The sequence below is a fragment of the Durio zibethinus genome, chromosome 6 (assembly GCF_047325235.1).
Source record: "Durio zibethinus cultivar Kanyao isolate XHJ-2024 chromosome 6, ASM4732523v1, whole genome shotgun sequence".
Classification (NCBI taxonomy): Eukaryota; Viridiplantae; Streptophyta; class Magnoliopsida; order Malvales; family Malvaceae; genus Durio; species Durio zibethinus.
Window position 1 is genome coordinate 9,935,872 of NC_143167.1, and position 8,942 is coordinate 9,944,813.

Below are 8,942 nucleotides of genomic sequence, written 5' to 3' on the forward strand. Positions count from 1 at the left end.
CCCACTCCGAGCCGAGCCGAGCCGCGCCAAGCCGCTCCCCCCGAGCCGTTTTCTCTTCCTTGAGCCGAGCCAAGCCGAGCCGTGATCCGAGCCGGTCCAGGTTTTTTTTTTTTTCTCTTTTTTCTTTGAATGTTTTTTATTTGTTTATTTATTATATTAGGTTTATTTAATATTCTTTTTATCTTAGTTTTATTTTTATTTTTGTTTTACTTATATTTTTTATTATTCTATTTTCTTCAAATAAAAATCAAATTTTCCAAAAAGAAAAATATTTTTAGGGAAAAGTTGAAAGTATCAATTTTCCTTAAAAATAAATTTTCAAAAAAAATATTTTTGGGAAAAAGTTGAAAGTATCAATTTTTCTTAAAAATAAATTTTCAAAAAAAGGGTTTTTGAGGAAAAGTTGAAAGTATCAATTTTCCTTGACAATCAAAATTTCAAAGAAAATATATTTTTGGGGAAAAGTTGAAAGTATCAATTTTCCTTAGAAATAAATTTTCAAAAAAAGGGTTTTTGAGGAAAAGTTGAAAGTATCAATTTTCCTTGAAAATCGAAATTTTCAAAAAATATTTTTGGGGAAAAGTTGAAAGTATCAATTTTTCCTACAAAAAAAAAATCATTCTTTCCTTCCTTTCTATCTTAATTTTGATTTTATTTTTTTCTTTAAATAATCCGACGACGGAGCCTCTACAAGTGAAACAGTAGTTTTTCTTGCATACTCTTGAGGTGAGGAAATTTTCTCAATTTTCTGCTAAAAGTATTAGAGTCAATTGAGAATAATTTTTAATAATTAACTACTTGGTAAAATTTTAAAGCTTTTGGATAACACAAATTTAAGCTGGTACCATCTTTTGATGGGCGTTGTGAGGGTGCTATAACCTTCCTCACACGTAACTGAACTTTCGAACCCTGTTCTGGTTAGCAGACCTGAACCTATTCTTTGATGGACCCTTAAGCTTAGGTGTTCCCTGAAAGGACAGATTCTTTAGGTGGCCAATCGCACCTAGATAAAAAAGATTGGTGGCGACTCCCTAAAGTCAATGTCTAGTGATAGATCCCCGGATCTAGACGTTATGACAGCTTGGCGACTCCGCTGGGGACTTTGAGAGTCAGGCCAGAAAATAATTTGTGTTATCCAAAAGCCTAATAAAATTGAACCTTGTTGTATATATATGTTATTATTCATTCATGTTTATTTGCTTAGTTAATTATGTCATTCATGTGCATGTGCATAACATGAGCTCTATACCCGAGCTCCGTCCCTCTAGGAGGGAGTAAAGTACCTATTGCTTTCGTGAGGTCTAATGCCTCCGCAGTGGCTAGCGAAATACTCCCACTCAAATTGAACCTTTTCCGCTTGTAGCCTGTAATAGGTGAGGATTAGGGTGCCTTACTAGTCTGTGATGGACAAGGATGTAAGGAGCAATTTGAGAACCTTTAGACTTTGACCTTAAACCACATATAGTAAACCTTAAGAGTGCCTAAACCTAGGATAGAGCCCTTTCTACCCAATGATAGATATACCCTGAAATTAAGACACAAAAAGGGTGCTTATCTAATCATCTTGAATGTCTGACTTTGTGCATCATTTTCATTATCATATGTAACATTACGCATCAGCATCATTTTTATTTCATCTATGAAACTAATTGTATTGTTTGTCCGATTTTATGCATCTGTATTACTTTCATGATCATGTTTTAACACAATCATTTGCATCCATTTCATATTAGATTTCATTCAAGAAAATGTTCATTTCATTCATGTATCAAAGCATCATACATAAAGCATAACATTTATAATCATGAGTATGGTACTCAAGGCTCCAGGATAGCTCCATCTAGCGAAAATCCTACCCATCGATTTAACACAAGATCCAGAGCAAGGCAAATGGAGCAGAAAAATTCTCAGAGATTTGAAAAGCTAGAAAAAGCTCAGGAGAAGATTGAAAGTGAACTAAGCAAGATTCTGGAGGCCCTCAATAATATGAATAAAGGAAAAGGAGTTGAAGAAAGTACAAGCCAACAAGAAGTGGCTGACCCTTTGTACCCTCCAGGTTTTGGCCCACCTCAAGCTCAGTCTACCCAAGAGGTCCCGCCACAACATTTCGCCTATCCTGGAATGCCATCAGCTTTCAACCCAGGGCAGTATAATAGCTATATAAATCTTGTATTCACTGAAAAAACAATAGAACCAATTTCTGATCTAGATGATTTAAAAGAGAAGGAGAAAGAAAGGATGAAAGTAGAGGCTGAGGAAAGCTCCAAAATTAGCATGCTAGAGCAGAGGCTACGGGCTGTGGAAGGATTTAGCTGTTATGGGTCAGTTGATGCTGCTGGGCTCTGCCTAGTTCCTGATATGGTTATCCCCTATAAATTCAAAGTACCGAAATTTGAAAAATATGACGGTACAAATTGCCCTAAAACCCACATCACCATGTATTGCAGGAAGATGGTAGCTCATGCACATGATGAAAAACTCTTGATACATGTCTTCCAGGATAGTCTTACTGGTTCTGCTGCCAGGTGGTATGTTCAGTTGGATAGAACCCACATTCGCTCCTGGAGCGATATGGCTCATGACTTCATCAGCCAATATCGACACATCATCGATTTGGCCCCTGATCGTTTATCTTTGCAAAATCTGGAGAAAAAGTCAAATGAGTCTTTTAAAGAATACGCCCAGAGATGGAGGGATATAACTTCACATGTACAACCTCCACTGACAGAGAAAGAGACCACAGTGCTGTTTGTTAGCACTTTAAAGCCTCCCTATTATGAAAAGATGATAGGGAATGCAACAAAGAATTTTGCTGACATGGTAATCTCTGGAGAAATTATCGAAAGTGCCATAAAAAATGGCAAGTTGAGAGGAGGAGAAACCAAGAAGACATCAGAAAAGAAAGAAGCTGAAGCTCAAGCTGTGAGCTTTGATAGACAACAATTCGGGGGTTATCAACCCTATCCATCCCAAGGCTACTCTCCATACTATCCTGCTGTGAATAATGCCTCATCCTACCCCTACCAACTAGCCCCACAACCATCTTATTCATCCACTTACCGCCTTAACATTCAAGCTCCTGTAAGAACCCAAATTCGTCCTACTCACCCAGCAAGTGGCTCACGAGAACAACGGACCACTCGAGAAAAACCTGTATTTGATCCAATCCCTATGACTTATACAGAGTTATATCGAGAACTCTATAATAGCCACTTGATTGCCCCCAGCCATGTGGAACCACTTAAACCACCCTATCCAAAGTGGTATGATCCTACAGCCCGTTGTGACTACCATTATGGAAAATTGCACTGCTTTAAAGTATAAGGTGCAACGGTTGATCAATGATGGAATGGTAAGTTTTGATCAAGGAAAAGCAACAGCACCTAATGTTAGTGTACTGAGCGAAAGTCAAGAACAGAAAGGATCCGAAGATTCACAATGAATTGAGGGGCAATATGTCAATGGAGATAAGGCTGGTTGAAGGTTTCTTCTGTCATTTTGGGATTTCTTTTCAAGCAATGTTAGATTTTTTTTGCAATATGACTTCACTTGTTATCATTTTAATAAAGGCAAGTCAATGCATTTCATTACATTTTTCTCTTTCACTTGATCATTACTCCATGCCTTGTTACCTTTCATAACTTTATACTCCCATTCTCCCATTCTTAAATTTCAGATGATGAATATTTAGACAAAGATAACAATAATTCTGAGATTTAATTTTGAGAACTCATTCATAGAGGAGATGATTTGAGTAAAAATAAAGAGGGTAAGCCATTACTAGAGGTGAAAGAGATATGTCTTGAAGATATGTAATCTTTTATACAGGATCATGAGCTCTGTTGAATAGATGATGTTTAAGAAAAGTATTCATAATTGAGATGAAAAATGGCCATCTTTCTTTTACCATTCGAAAAACCATTTATTGTTACCCCTTTGAGCTTATCATTTTTTTTTTTTGAAGAACCCCAACCAAGGATCACCCTCTACACTGGAGGGTAAATTTTGAAAAAAAAAAAGAAAAAACACCACAAAAGGTCTCAAAAATGGAAAGAGAAAGAAAAGCAAAAGAAAAATAAAAGCCACACATGACTTGGGCCAAAGTAATGAGAATCTTTTGTGTGAGGAAAAAAAGTAGTGAAACGATGTGGGGGCAAAATGCCAAGTTGTATCAAATGATCCTTTGGTTTTGAACCTTTTTAATACATGTTTTGAGCCTATTATATCCTTTTTTTTATGACCCTTCACCTTGGCCTACGTTACAACCTTGAAAAGTCCATTTGGATCAAATGTGAATACTCAACTTGAATGATCACAGGTTGAGCAAAGATATGCTCATGATGAAGCAATGGAATCATGCTACATGAAAGATATCAACACTGGATGAAAAATGAGAAAAGAAAAAAAAAAGAAAAAAAAAGGGGAAAAAATGAGAAAATGAAAAAATGAAAAAATGAAAAAAGAGATCCAAATTGAAAACCTGAAAGGGTGATTTTGGTACCAAAAAAAAAAAAGATCCAGGTCAAATGGCTCACATGAATGAAAGATCAAAGACATCTGAAGATCCCTCAAAGACTGGAGCAGAGTTCGCCAAGCTCAAGATGACTTCAACAGTAAATGAATGAGTTTTTGAAAAAGAATCCTAGATTAATGTTGAAAATTGTCTGAATATTCATCATTTGGACATACCATTTACCTCAATGACATCCAATTTATTTCCTTTCCCATTTATTTTCTACCAAAATAGATCTCTATTGATTATCTTTACCATAATTCACCTTCTGTTCTCTTATTGTTTCACCCCTAGAGTGAATTGAGAAAATGCTTGATTGCATTGTATTTGTCAAGAATTGAAATGATAATGAATGAATGAATATGTGTTTAAAAGAATCTTACATTCATTTGAAAAGAAATCTAAGATGATGAAAAAATGGTAGAAACCTAAAAGAGATGATTTAAAAGGATGCATGATGTGACCAAATAGAGAATATGATGGGGCAAATCTTGAAAAGCGATACAACCAAGTGATGAGTACAAGGATGAATTGGTCGAATGGTGGGAACAATCAGTGGACAGAGTTTGTTTTGGAATGGTTGATGCTGAGACAAGGACCCAGTGATGATGGATGAAATTTGTTTTGAAATTTGCTAGTGCTGAGAAATTCATTGAATGATGGTCAAGGGATGATCGATTGATGAAGCTTATTCCAAAGTATTGAGAAACTGAACAAGGAAGAATGTGAGTGGAAGAGACAATTGAGAGCTACACTGGTTCGATCTTAGAAGAGCAGTGCAATTGGATCCTTGAGGAATCAAAGGGCTTGACACCCAAGAAAGAAAAAAAGAGCTTGAGAAACTTGAGTACCATACATTGAACAAGAATTAATTGGCCAACATTTACATAGCATGCATTGAAAATCATGCACATTGCATAGCATACACTACTTTTAGGAAAGTATAGTGTATAAATTCAAGAAGCAGAGGTGTTCCAACATCCCATATGGAGAAGACAAATATGAAGATATTTTGCAAGATAGAGAAGAAACTTGTCAGGTAAGTTCCTAATCCTTGAAATAAGATGTCTTTTGGTATCAGGGTTGATTTATAAGACCTTTGGGCATGATCTCCTGAAATTCCCTCAAACACAACTTTCAACTCCTTCGGACATGATTGTCTAGGAGTATTTACTTTTCAAAGTTCGTTGCCTCTGTTTAGAGGAGCAATTTACTTTTCCAAAGTCGTGGTACCTTTGTTTAGAGGAGCAATTTACTTTCTAAAGTCGTGGTGCCTCTGTTTAAAGGAGCAATTTACTTTCCAAGTTCGTTGCCTTTGTTTAGAGGAGCAATTTACTTTCCAAAGTCGTGGTACCTCTGTTTAGAGGAGCAATTTACTTTCCAAAGTTGTGGTACCTCTGTTTAGAGGAGCAATTTATGTTTCTCAAAGTCGTTGAGCCTCTGTTTAGAGGAGCTTTGATAAAAAAAATAAAAAATAAAAAAAAACCAAAAAATGTTGAGTTGAGTCTTGATTGGGTGTCTACGTCTTTGCGCAATTTCTGTTTCACAGAAAATGTGCAAAGAGGGGCAGCTGTAGACACCCAATTGGGTCCAGGCCCAGATCAATTGGGCCTGGCCCAAATGGGTAAGCCCAATTCAATTTTATCTTGTATTTTTTTTTCTTCTTCTTTTGTATTTTATGTATTGTATTATTTATTATTATTATTATTATGTATTAATATATGTATATATTTATTTATTTATTTTTGTTAATATTTATGTGTATTTTATTATTTATGTATTATTACTAATATATATATATATTTTTTATCTTTTTTATTTTATTTATTTTTGTATTTTTACTTATCTAATTATATATCTGATATTTTTTTATTTTATTATTATTTTTATCCTATAATATCTTTTGATTTATCTTTTCTAATTATCTAGTTTTTTTTTTATTTTGATTTTTATTTTGGAGGGCTAGGATTGAAAGTTGAAAAATCCCACTGGGAGTGGGAATTCAATCAGAAAAGTCCAGACTGGATTCAAAGATTGAATTCCCGTCCAAAGGAGAATTGGGATTGATCAGAAACTCCTGATCAATCCCTATATAAAGCACCTCCTGGAATAGAATGAAAGAGACAGAAAACAGTAAGCAAAGCTACTGATTTGAGAGAAAAGGAGGCGTATAGGAAGCTAGAAAAAGTTTAGGAGTGTTCTGGGAGTGAGAAAAAATTTTTAGAAATTTTTGGCGGAAAACTTTTTCTGGAAATTTCTGGGAAATTTCCAGATTTCGGCGAAAATTTCGGCGAAATTTCAATTTTTCGGCAACAATTCCGGCAAACATTGAAGTTTTCGGCGACCTGCCCAATTTTCGACGAAGAATCCCAGAAACCGACGATCTTCCGGCCAACTTCCGGCGAAATTTTCAGATTCCGGCGACATTTTCCAGAATCCGGCATCGGTGTTCTTCAGTTTTTAAAGAGAAGGGAGAGAAAAAGGGAAGAAGAGAGAGAGAGAGAGGGAGGAGCATTCTGTCAAAAAAACGAAGGGGATTGCCTTTTATACCCTCTCAAAACGACGTCGTTTTGGCCTTAAGTAACCAGAGGATCCACGCGTTTTGTCGAACCCGACCCGACCCGAGCGTCGACCCGATTCTGACCCGTGCGTGCCTGCCCACTCCGAGCCAAGCCGAGCCGCGCCAAGCCGCCAAGCCGCTCCCCCCGAGCCGTTTTCTCTTCCTTGAGCCGAGCCAAGCCGAGCCGCTCCAGGTTTTTTTTTTTTTTTCTCTTTTTTCTTTGAATGTTTTTTATTTGTTTATTTATTATATTAGGTTTATTTAATATTCTTTTTATGTTAGTTTTATTTTTATTTTTGTTTTACTTATATTTTTTATTATTCTATTTTCTTCAAATAAAAATCAAATTTTCCAAAAAAAAAAATATTTTTAGGGAAAAGTTGAAAGTATCAATTTTTCTTAAAAATAAATTTTCAAAAAAAATATTTTTGGAGAAAAGTTGAAAGTATCAATTTTCCTTGACAATCAAAATTTCAAAGAAAATATATTTTTGGGGAAAAGTTGAAAGTATCAATTTTCCTTAGAAATAAATTTTCAAAAAAGGGGTTTTTGAGGAAAAGTTGAAAGTATCAATTTTCCTTGAAAATCGAAATTTCCAAAAAATATTTTTGGGGAAAAGTTGAAAGTATCAATTTTTCTTAGAAATAAATTTTCAAAAAAAGGGTTTTTGAGGAAAAGTTGAAAGTATCAATTTTCCTTGAAAATCGAAATTTCCAAAAAATATTTTTGGGGAAAAGTTGAAAGTATCAATTTTCCCTACAAAAAAAAAAATCATTCTTTCCTTCCTTTCTATCTTAATTTTGATTTTGTTTTTTTCTTTAAATAATCCGACGACGAAGCATCTGCAAGTGAAACAGTAGTTTTTCTTGCATACTCTTGAGGTGAGGAAATTTTCTCAATTTTCTGCTAAAAGTATTAGAGTCAATTGAGAATAATTTTCAATAATTAACTACTTGGTAAAATTTTAAAGCTTTTGGATAACACAAATTTAAGCTGATACCATCTTTTGATGGGCGTTGTGAGGGTGCTATAACCTTCCTCACACGTAACCGAACTCCCGAACCCTGTTCTGGTTAGCAGACCTGAACCTATTCTTTTAGGGACCCTTAAGCTTAAGTGTTCCCTAAAAGGACAGATTCTTTAGGTGGCCAATCGCACCTAGATAAAAAAGATTGGTGGCGACTCCCTAAAGTCAATGTCTAGCGATAGATCCCCGGATCTAGACGTTACGATAATAAGAATTTAATTATTTTAATTTTATTTTTAAATTATTTGAATTTAATTAAAAATAAATAAAATAACTCATAAATAAGGATGAGAATGGGATGGGATTGGATGGGATAATCTTTTTTTTGCCTCGAAATCTGACCTGATTATTAACATCATTAAATAAAATATTTGTACATGGAAAATTGGTGTTAATTTTTAAATTTTGTTTAAATTTTGGTGCTTTAATGCTATTTTCTTGCATTTTAAGGTTTTAAAGCTTTTGGATGAGAAACATTTAATCCATGCATCTAAAAAGGCATTTGGCCATGCAAGACCAAACAATAGTCTAATCCTATTGGTCTAAAGACACTCATGTATTCGGCCAAAGTAAGGTCCAAGACTTCTAGTTGTACTAGAACTTGTCATATGCCCAAGAAAAGAATTTGCATCTATCAAGGACTTTCTAATCCTTATCATAATCGACCACTCTTAGTCCAATAAGAGTTGATGCATCATTTGAAGAATTTCAAGCCTATAGGGACTCTGACCATTCGGCCAAAATAGTTTCAACTCCACCATGACTTTTTTGTTTGCCCTTGAAGAATTTTACTTGAAAAAGGACTTATCTCTTTAAATTTTAAAAGTTACATAAAGACACAA